Here is a 12,144-nt window from a genome sequence, read left to right as displayed (position 1 = left end):
AAGCTGATGGGATCCTCCTCTTTTTAATAGAGGCCATCAAAACTCTGTTTTCTCACGCAATTGCATATCCTATAGAAATGTTGTGCAACATGAGCTCATGGGCTCTCATGAAGTGTGTGAATAGATTTTATATTACCTTTAGATTGATGTCAGAGTGATTAGAGGGACAATAGAGTGCTGAGTACCAGGCAGTTATAACGTTTGGTAGGCTACCAATGACCATCAGCAGCATCAGAGCTTGGAGAAGACTAATTAAGTTTTAGAGTTAATTTCGTGCAATTCTACACATTTTGCCATGAAAGCAAGTTTGCTGCAATTCTACACATTTTGCCAAAGGGGCAGAGAGAAAATATTGCCATTTTAAAGCAAATTTGCTGCAATTCTACACATTTTTCCATGGGGCGGAGAGAAGATTTTGCGATTTTATAAATACTTGCCCATCTCTGGTGTAGAGTAAAACACTCAAAACCACGCCCATCATTATCATATTTCTGGGCATGCTCTATTGGAGGTGTAAGGTTCTGTATTTTTTTCTTAGTTTACCTTTTGTTCTTGTACGTAGCCCTGTTTCTTTGTGTTCTTGAACGTAGCCCTATCTTTCATTTTTGTTCATTGATTTCACCTGTGTTAGTTACTCACCTGGTCTCATCAGCTCCTTATTAAGTTCAGTTCTTTCTGTTTGTGCCTTGTGAGGTATTGTTTGTTTTGACTCTACTAAGCCTTTTTATAGCTCGTTTGTGAGAAACAGATATAGCTTTTGATTCTCCTGCCTGTTTGCCTACCTGTGTATGACCATTGCCTGCCTGTGACCACGATTCCTGCCTTTTGCGAAGGCGAAATAAACACCTGCCGCGCTCTACGCGTGAATCTACACCTTTTTCTCCCTGAGTATTCATTACAGAATACCTCACCAAAAAACTGTATGGATTCAGCGGAGCTACAGTGGCGCCTAACCCGGCAAAAGGAGCGTATAGAGGTAATCGGCCATCTTCTCCGCCAGCCTATCGCTACTCCTCCGATGCCAGGTATCGCAACCCATAGCCCTCCTTCATTCATATCCATGCCTGGAAAATATGACGGTTCACCTGGGAAAGGTCAGGGATTTCTGATGCAATGCAGCAAATACAATGAGCACAACCCCACTAACTTCGCCACCGACAAGCGCAGGGTGGATTTTGTTGTGGCTCTACTCACAGGCAAAGCCCTGGATTGGGCCACCGCCATATAGACAGCCAACAGCACAGAACTCGGATCCGAGACCCATTTCCACACCCTCTTCAAAGAGGTATTCGATCACTCTCCTTCCGGTCGTCCTATAGGGGACCTCCTCATAGACCTTCAACAAGGACGCAATTCAGCTGCCGAGTACGCCCTCGAGTTCCGCACCATGGCTGCAGGGAGTGGATGGAGTGAGGCTGCTTTACTTACCGTCTACCGAAGAGGGCTCAACAGGGAAATTCAGGCGGAGCTGGCCTGTAGAGGTGACCTTCAGGATTTAAATCAATACATTCGTATATCCATCTCCATCGACCACCTCATCGCCGATCGCCAAAGAACTCTGCCACCCAGGAACCCGAAACCTTCTCTTTCCATGATTCCGTCATCCCGTCCGAGTCTTCCAGAGCCCATGCAGTTGGGTCATGCTCCTCTCCCGTGTATCGAACGTCAAAGTTGGATCCAAGAAGGGCTCTGCCTATACTGGAAAGGGAAAGATCATCTACTCAGCCATTGCCCTGTTCGCCCTCCACGGAGAGATGAGAAGGGTCCCTCCGCTGCCATGCAGGTAGGCGTTTCTGTATTTCTAAATATCTCCCAGAAGCAATTCTCCATCCCAGTATTAATAACCGTGATGGGGGTTACGAAGCACGTAGAGGGCTTGATAGATTCGGGAGCAGCAGGTAGTTTTATCGATCACCAGGTAGTACAAGAGCTTGACATTGATCTTACACCTGTCACCCCTCCCTTAAGGATTAACACACTGGATGGGCAGCCATTGGGCACGGGCTTCATTACGCACCTGACACAGAGCGTTACCCTCCAGATTGGAGTCTTCCACATCGAAACCATTCAACTCATGGAACTCTCATCCCCCAAAAAGCCACTCATCCTCGGACACCCCTGGATTTGTCGTCACGACCTTGCCATCTCATGGCGACAAGGAGAACTACTGTCCTGGTCTTCTACCTGCTTCACCAGTTGTCTCAGCCTACCCTGCAGAGCCACCACCATTGAGGACTCTGCCTTTGCAGTGTCCCCAACGTACCACATACCATGCCCAGTACAGCAATGTCTTTAGCAAAATCAAGGCCTCCACTCTGCCACCACATCGCCCAGGGGACTGTGCTATTGACATACTCCCTGGAGTGTCCCCACCGAAGGGCCGTGTTTATCTATCCCGAAAAATGAGGCAATGGAGAACTACAATGATTCATTCTTCCTTCTTCTTCCCTGGCTGCGTACAGCTTCTTCTTTGTTGGAAAAAAGGACGGTGGTCTTCGTCCATGTATTGATTACCGTTCCCTGAAAGACATTACGGTCAAGAGCCGTTTCCCCCTTCCTCTGATCCCAGCGACCCTTGAACAAGTGGGCCACACCAACATCTATAAAAAACTCGACCTGCAGAGTGCTTATAACCTTGTCCGTATACGTGAAGGCGACGAATGGAAGACTGCCTTTATCACCGCACGAGGACACTATGAATACCTGGTCATGCCCTACGGCCTTACTAACGCCCCCGCCGTCTTCCAATCCTTTATGAACAAAGTTTTCCAGGATATGATCAACCGCTTTCTCATCATCTACATTGATGACATCCTGATTTACTCCCACACCCTGAAGGAACACATACAGCATGTACACACAAAGGGTTCTTCAACGGCTCTTTGACCATAACCTTTATGTGAAGACTGAAAAGAGCAGCTTCCATGTAACCTCAGCAAACTTCCTCAGTTTATACTGACACCTGGAGCGGTTAGCATGAATGAGAACAAAGTCACCGGCGTCAGTAACTGGCCCAAACCCACCACTGTTAAGGAACTCCAACGTTTCATTGGGTTCTCCAACTTCTATCGCCGGTTCATTCGGGAACTTCAGTTCTACTGCCGCTCCCCTCACTGCCCTTACCAGCCAAAAGACCCGGACCCTTCAATGGCCTGATATCGCACTGAATGCTTTCAACACCTTGAAATGCCTCTTCACCTCAGCTCCTGTCCTTCGCCAACCTGATCCGACCTTTCCTTTTACCCTGGAGGTGGATGCCTCCGAAGTAGGAGTAGGAGCCATACTCTCTCAGCGGGTGGGAACACCTCCAAAATCACATCCTTGTGCCTTCTTCTCCAGGAAGTTATCCCCCACTGCGAGGAATTACGATGTGGGGAACAGAGAACTCCTCGCCATCAAGCTGACCCTCAAGGAGTGGGGCCACTGGTTGGAGGGCTCACAACATCCCTTTCTTGTCCTAACAGATCATCGTAATCTGGAAGATATCAGAGGGGCCAAGAGGTTAAACTCCAGACAAGCCCGCTGGGCTCTTCTTCACACGCTTCCATTTTCATGTTACTTACATCCCTGGAAAGAAAAACGTAAAAGCTGATGCTCTCTCCCGCCAGTTTGACATTCCGACCAGTAACACAGACCCTACACCCATTCTTCCTTCCTCTTGCATTATGGGACCGGTACAGTGGGAGGTTCACTCTGCCATACAGGAAGCCCTAACCTCAGACCCGGCTCCTCCTGAGACACCAACTGGGAAGAGTTACGTACCAGCAGCTGTTAGACCCCAACTGATGCAATGGTGTCACACGTCCTTGGGGTCAGGACATCCGTGCATCACACGAACCACCAAACTTCTAGCCCGTAAATTCTGGTGGTCCTCACTGGCATCCGACATCAGGGATTACGTACTCTTCTGTCCAGTCTGCGCCCAAACCAAAAGCCATTATCTCCCTTCCGGTAAGCTTCAGCCTTTGCCAATCCCTCACAGACCCTGGTCCTACATAGTTGTTGACTTCATCACAGACCTTCCTGAATCCTCTGGTAACACCACCATCCTTGTCATAGTAGACCGTTTTTCAAAAATGTGTCATCTGGTTCCTCTTCCTCATTTACCTAACGCCATGGAATTGGCTGAGAGTATGTTCCAACAGGTGTTCCGTCTGTATGGGATTCCGGAGGACATCGTCTCAGCCTCTCCTCCAGGTACCATCCCTAGACCAACGGGCAGACGGAACGCCTGAACCATGTTAGTTACTCACCTGGTCTCATCAGCTCCTTATTTAGTTCAGTTGTTTCTGTTTGTGCCTTGTGAGGTATTGTTTGTTTTGACTCTACTAAGCCTTTTTCTAGCTCGTTTGTGAGAACCAGTTATAGCCTTCACTCCTAGTTTTTGATTCTCCTGCCTGTTTACCTACCTGTTTATGACCATTGCCTGCCTGTGACCACGATTCCTGCCTTTTGCGAAGGCAAAATAAACATCTGCCGCGCTCTACACCTTTTTCTTGTAGATTTGTTTGTTTCAAGATCTCTGTTTTTGTATGCACATTGATTAGTTCATTAACCTTATGCTACACAAAGATACACAAGCTGCACAATAACATACCATTTATCTCAACTCATCCAATCTGTTACTAGTTGGACTTATTGCACCCGGTTGTTCCAGTTTAGATAATTTAGGTAGCTCATTAATGAATCTTCCCTAACCTGGCAGTCATTCTAAAATGCAGGTTGCAGGTGATTAAAAGTTCCAATTGTTGGATATCCTCACTCTGGCTGAGTAAGGCACGTAACCCTAATTTGCTCCAGCGGTGCTGTACTACTATGGCTGACCCTGTAAAACAACACATTTCACTGCACTTATCTGGTGTATGTGACAATAAAACATTTTTAAATATATGTTATTATTTAGAGGGTTCTAGGCAGAACCATTTACAGGGGAATCTATCAGGAACCCATAGAGATCATATTCTAATTCCTAATTCTATGGAAGAACCTTGCATAGAGGGTTCTAGGTTCTAGGTGGTGAGCCTCTCATCAGGGTGAGCTAAAACCTGTTAAAACCGGATTTGCCCAAACCTCCAATACAGTAAATGTGTAGTTACTAATGATGTATATTGCAATTGGCCAGATAGAAAACATGGTAGGGTTTTTTGGTCATGTAACATGAGCATTTGGATAAGTTTCACATGACAGGCTGTGTGTGTTTTGGTTGTTTTTCACATATAGTTCCACATTTATAATTACATTGTAGTTATTTAGCAGACGCACTTATCCAGAATGACTTACAGTTAGTGAGTGCATACATTTTTATACTGGTCCCCCGTGGGAATCAAACCCACAACCCTGGCATTGCAAGTGCCATGCTCTACCAACTGAGCTACATGGGAAACACAATAATGAGTGACTTGTTCATGTTTTCTGTTCTCTGTTTGTTTGTTTTCTGGTCATAGCTCCTCCAGTAGTGAGTGTGACAGTTGATGTTCATCCTGTCATTGGGGAGAATGAGGTTGTCTTGGCAACCTGTGTGGCTGCTGGTGCCAAGCCACAGGCAGAAGTGAAGTGGATTTCAGGTACATTCGGCAGTTTGTTGAGGACAATGACAAACTCCACCCAGCACGCCAATGGAACTACCACAGTACTCAGCCACCTGCTCGGGGTGCCAACCAGAGCAGCCAATCAGCAGCAGGTCCAGTGTGTGGTCAACCAGTCTGCCCTGGCAACAGAAAGGAGCTACAACTACACCATAAACATCCACTGTAAGTGTCTTCTACTACTACTGTCCTACACTATAGACAGACACTGTAAATATATTATACTACTACTGTCCTACACTATAGACAGACACTGTAAATATATTATACTACTACTGTCCTACACTATAGACAGACACTGTACATATATTCTACTACCACTGTCCTACACTATAAACAGACACTGTAAATATATTCTACTACTACTGTCCTACACTATAGACAGACACTGTAAATATATTCTACTACTACTGTCCTACACTATAGACAGACACTGTAAATATATTCTACTACCACTGTCCTACACTATAAACAGACACTGTAAATATATTCTACTACTACTGTCCTACACTATAGACAGACACTGTAAATATATTCTACTACTACTGTCCTACACTATAGACAGACACTGTAAATATATTCTACTACCACTGTCCTACACTATAAACAGACACTGTAAATATATTCTACTACCACTGTCCTACACTATAGACAGACACTGTAAATATATTCTACTACTACTGTCCTACACTATAGACAGACACTGTAAATATATTTTACTACTACTGTCCTACACTATAGACAGACACTGTAAATATATTATAATACTACTGTCCTACACAATAGACATCCACTGTAAATATATTATAATACTACTGTCCTACACTATAGACAGACATTGTAAATATATTCTACTACTACTGTCCTACACTATAAACAGACACTGTAAATATATTATACTACTACTGTCCTACACTATAAACAGACACTGTAAATATATTCTACTACTACTGTCCTACACTATAGACAGACACTGTAAATATATTCTACTGCTACTGTCCTACACTATAGACAGACACTGTAAATATATTATTCTACCACTGTCCTACACTATGAGCAAACCTTGTCCTGTTTTTCTACCACTGCCTCCTACACTTCTGAAGGCAGAAACACACGACTATGTTCCACCTGCCCTATCCACTATGAAAGCAGGCCTGGCCCAGGCTCTGCACTACCACTGCACCTGCTGTGAGCAGGCCACGCTGCAGCTCCTCTTCCACCACCACTGCTGCCTCGCCACTGCACAGAAATGGGCCCTCTTCGGCTCTTCCACCTGCCTCTCCTCCCATCATAGGACCAGAGGCCTTTGCACATCTCTTTCCACACCTGCCTCCATGTGGTGAGCCTGTGACCAAGCATATATATGCTGCCTGCCACCTGAGCCCAGGCTGTGGTACTCTCCTGCACTTTTTCCTGCCACCTCAAGCGGGCTGCTGCAGTGCCTGCTCTCCACTACTACTGTCCTACACTATCGGTATCCACTGTAAATGTAAATTCCAACCACTATCACTGTCACAGACCATAGACTTCCACTGTAAGTATAACTCATGTCTGCACTGGCTATAGCTTACATAGTCCCTCTAAACAGTCCCTGTCTGTCTATACACTTAGATAATAACCTATCCTAGAACCAAATATGTTTTTTTCGGCTGTCCCAAGGAGAACCCTTTGAATAACACCTATTAGTTCCACCTTTTATTAACACCTATTAGTTCCACCCTTTTGTAGCGCTTTTGGCGAAGGGCATTGCATTTGCCAAGAGCGGTGATGCACTCAGAAAATATGTTTTCGATTGGTGCAGCTGTATAATCCTTTGAGGATCTGAAGACCCATTCTCTTCAGGGCTGTGTGGGTGAGCGTGGACCTTAGCATCTTACTGATGTGGACACCAAATAACTTAAGGTTCGACCCGCTCCACAACAGCACGTGTGAATGGAGGCGTGCTCTCCCCTCTTTCTCCCATAGTCCACGATCAGAACTTTGGTCTAATTGATGTTGAGGGAGATGTTGTCCTGGCTCCACACTGCTAAGTCACTGACTTCCTACCTGTTCATGGCCTGACTCTCTTCTCTCTCTCTATCTCTCTCTCTCTCTCTCTCCCTCTCTCTCTCTCTCTCTCTCTCTCTCTCTCTCTCTCTCTCTCTCTCTCTCTCTCTCTCTCTCTCTCTCTCTCTCTCTCTCTCTCTCTCTCTCTCTCTCTCTCTCTCTCTCTCTCTCTCTCTCTCTCATAGATCCACCTCAGTCAGTGAACATCACCCTTAGTGAGGCCTCTAAAGCCACAGTCTTCCTATGTGTAGCAGATGACAACCCAACTACACCTGGAGCAGGTACTCATTCATATGTAAACTAGTTCAATCCAGTTTAAATCTAAATGTTAGCTAAACTTGTTAACATGTGATATCTAAATTAGCTTGAAGCTTCAGTATGTTCATGTCTAAAGGACAAACAAACACACACAAAGTATTGCGCATCTAACCATGTGGGGACATACAATTCAGTCACATTCAAGATCCTATCTTCCCTAACCCCTAACCCTAACCATAAACCTAACATTAACCCGTACCCTTACCCTAACCCTAACCTTAACCAAAAAAACGAACCTTAACCCTAACCCTAAACCTAACCCAAGCTCCTAACCCTAACACTTAAACTAACCCAATCTCCTAACCCTAACCCTAACCCTAAACCTAATTCTAACCCTAACACTAATTCTAACCTTAATCCTAATCCCACTAGAAATAGCATTTGACCTTGTGGGGACCAACACAGGTATAGTTAAACACGTCCACACACACACACACACACACACAGACACACACATACACAGACACACACATACACAGTCACACACTCAGCCCCTCTTCTCCTCTCTCTCCCCCAGAGTGGGCCAGCCATGGCCTGTGTCTTCAGTGAGAGCAGAGGGAGACATACTGCACCTCCTCAGTCTCAGCTCTGAGCTGAATGGTCTCTATGTCTGTGAGGCCTCCAACCCCTACGGACGAGCAACTGGCTCCCTCTATGTACACACATCCTCTGGTGAGAAGCACCTGAGAGACACACACACACACACACACACACACACACACACACAGTATTCATACTGGTTGCTTAACTGGTTGCTTATACTGTTTTATATGTTGCTTATAATTGTTATGCGATTGATTGGTTGATTGCTTGCTTGCTTGATTGAGTACTTTACTGAATACTTTATTGTCCCGTAGGGAAATTTGTCTGGCAACAATACAGGCATTCCTGGCATACACATAAAACACATATATGAGGTTATGAGAAATGTGATGTAGCATGGATAACAAAGTTGAGCCAGATGGTCACTTATCTTTCACTGCATGTGTTAGTATCAGACTTACAGTGGGGAAAAAAAGTATTTAGTCAGCCACCAATTGTGCAAGTTCTCCCACTTAAAAATATGAGAGAGGCCTGTAATTTTCATCATAGGTACACGTCAACTATTACAGACAAAATGAGGGAAAAAAATCCAGAAAATCACATTGTAGGATTTTTAATGAATTTATAGGCAAATTATGGTGGAAAATAAGTATTTGGTCAATAACAAAAGTTTCTCAATACTTTGTTATATACCCTTTGTTGGCAATGACACAGGTCAAATGTTTTCTGTAAGTCTTCACAAGGTTTTCACACACTGTTACTGGTATTTTGGCCCATTCCTCCATGCAGATCTCCTCTAGAGCAGTGATGTTTTGGGGCTGTCGCTGGGCAACACGGACTTTCAACTCCCTCCAAAGATTTTCTATGGGGTTGAGATCTGGAGACTGGCTAGGCCACTCCAGGACCTTGAAATGCTTCTTACGAAGCCACTCCTACGTTGCCCTGGCGGTGTGTTTGGGATCATTGTCATGCTGAAAGACCCAGCCACGTTTCATCTTCAATGCCCTTGCTGATGGAAGGAGGTTTTCACTCAAAATCTCACGATACATAGCCCCATTCATTCTTTCCTTTACACGGATCAGTCGTCCTGGTCCCTTTGCAGAAAAACAGCCCCAAAGCATGATGTTTCCACCTCCATGCTTCACAGTAGGTATGGTGTTCTTTGGATGCAACTCAGCATTCTTTGTCCTCCAAACACAACGAGTTGAGTTTTTACCAAAAAGTTATATTTTGGTTTCATCTGACCATATGACATTCTCCCAATCCTCTTCTGGATCATCCAAATGCACTCTAGCAAACTTCAGACAGGCCTGGACATGTACTGGCTTAAGCAGGGGGACACGTCTGGCACTGCAGGATTTGAGTCCCTGGTGGCGTAGTGTGTTACTGATGGTAGGCTTTGTTACTTTGGTCCCAGCTCTCTGCAGGTCATTCACTAGGTCCCCCCGTGTGGTTCTGGGATTTTTGCTCACCGTTCTTGTGATCATTTTGACCCCCCGGGGTGAGATCTTGCGTGGAGCCCAAAAACGAGGGAGATTATCAGTGGTCTTGTATGTCTTCCATTTCCTAATAATTGCTCCCACAGTTGATTTCTTCAAACCAAGCTGCTTACCTGTTGCAGATTCAGTCTTCCCAGCCTGGTGCAGGTCTACAATTTTGTTTCTGGTGTCCTTTGACAGCTCTTTGGTCTTGGCCATAGTGGAGTTTGGAGTGTGACTGTTTGAGGTTGTGGACAGGTGTCTTTTATACTGATAACAAGTTCAAACACGTGCCATTAATACAGGTAACGAGTGGAGGACAGAGGAGCCTCTTAAAGAAGAAGTTACAGGTCTGTGAGAGCCAGAAATCTTGCTTGTTTGTAGGTGACCAAATACTTATTTTCCACCATAATTTGCAAATAAATTCATTAAAAATCCTACAATGTGATTCTCTGGATTTTTTTTTCTCATTTTGTCTGTCATAGTTGACGTGTACCTATGATGAAAATTACAGGCCTCTCTCATCTTTTTAAGTGGGAGAACTTGCACAATTGGTGGCTGACTAAATACTTTTTTCCCCCACTGTATGTCCTCATTCCTCTTTCTACAGGAAGGTACTGTATAACCACTAACTAAGATGGTCATGATACACACTTATCTCTTACTGCATATGTACATGTCTTATTACTTAGTATTTTCTCTTTGCTTTCTGCAGGAAAGTGTTTGCATCAGAGCCATGATGCTTGTTAGGTCAACACAATTATATGTAATTGTAAATACAGACTGTTTCCTATATTAACTGTATCCCCTCTCTCCTCATAGAGACCTCTGCTGCCTGTTGGGTTCTACTCATTGTCATTCTATGTCTGATTGTTACTGCGGCTGCACTTGTATGGTACTGGAGGAAATACGGACAGTGTCCTTGGTAATATCAACTACTGTAATATTATGAACATCATTTTGCATTATGAAAACATTTCATTTTCACTTGATGATTGGCTCAAATTCATATTATATTTTTTCTGGACGATATCCAAGGAATTCAATCATGGCCAATCACCAGTTCCAGGCACCCCCACAGGTATGTGACTATGTTAAAGTCCACCATTGTTGCGTGATTACCCTATCACATCAGCCACTTTTTGCTATGTAATAATCTGTTATAATGTCTGATGACAAGGTTGAGGAAGATGAACCTGGGACGTCTGGGTTCTAACACTCCAAACCAGGAAGGCGGATAAGGACGAAGTATCATGATGTAAGGAACACACATTATGATTTATTTTTTTATATTTTGAAATATTACAAAAAATATATTTTGTTGGAGCTATTGTCTATTCATGAGGTATATTTATTGTTCTATTTTAAAGAAATCACTGTACAGGCTGAGAGCAGATGCCAGAAGAATCTCAGACATGCAATGGGTGTGGGAAGATTTCCAGTCTGCACATTTGTCACGATCGTCTTGAAAAGGAGTAGACCAAGGCGCAGCGTGTTGAGCGAACATGATTGACTTTATTATAATAACGCACAAAAACCAAAACAATAGACGACTCGTGAAGTCCACAGTAACAATGACCGTAAAGGAACAAAAACCCACCAACACAAAGTGAAACACAGACAGTTAAATATGGCTCCCAATCAGAGACAACCAGCACACAGCTGACACTCGTTGCCTCTGATTGGGAGTCACTTAGGCCAACACAGAAAACAACAACCTAGAACACCCAACATAGAAACAACCCACACAGAACGAACACACCCTGGCTCAACATACAGAGTCCCGGAGCCAGAGCGTGACAGTACCCCCCCCTAAAGGCGCGGACTGCGACCGCGCCTCAATAAGGGCTAAACAAGGGAGGGCTGGGTGGGCATACCTCCTCGGCGGCGGTTCTGGCTCCGGCCTTGCCCACCACCCTCCAATCAACCCCCCATAGCGCCCCTGGTCCGGTCTGACCCCGCTGGCTGGATCTGGACTGGACATTGACGGAGCGGATTGCTTACGCTCCGTTGTGGAGCAGCTGACCGGTCTTACCAGGCTGACGACTCGCACCCCGGGCTTGGTGCGAGTAGCAGGAACGGGCTGAACCAGGCTGACGACTCGCACCCCTGGCTTGGTGCGAGTGGCAGGAACGGGCTGGACCAGGCTGACGACTCGCACCCCTGGCTTGGTG

At 45.0% G+C, this 12,144-nt stretch overlaps 1 pseudogene; it reads left to right on the top strand.

Moving 5' to 3' along the window:
* Nucleotides 1-11,423, top strand: part of LOC123481205 — a 47,528-nt pseudogene extending 36,105 nt beyond the window's left edge.
* The last annotated feature ends 721 nt before the right edge of the window (nt 11,424-12,144 follow it).

Source organism: Coregonus clupeaformis, chromosome 23 (genome assembly GCF_020615455.1).
Source record: "Coregonus clupeaformis isolate EN_2021a chromosome 23, ASM2061545v1, whole genome shotgun sequence".
Classification (NCBI taxonomy): domain Eukaryota; kingdom Metazoa; phylum Chordata; class Actinopteri; order Salmoniformes; family Salmonidae; genus Coregonus; species Coregonus clupeaformis.
The sequence above is the reverse complement of the archived record's forward strand: the minus strand, read 5'-3'. Positions and strand labels throughout refer to the sequence as shown.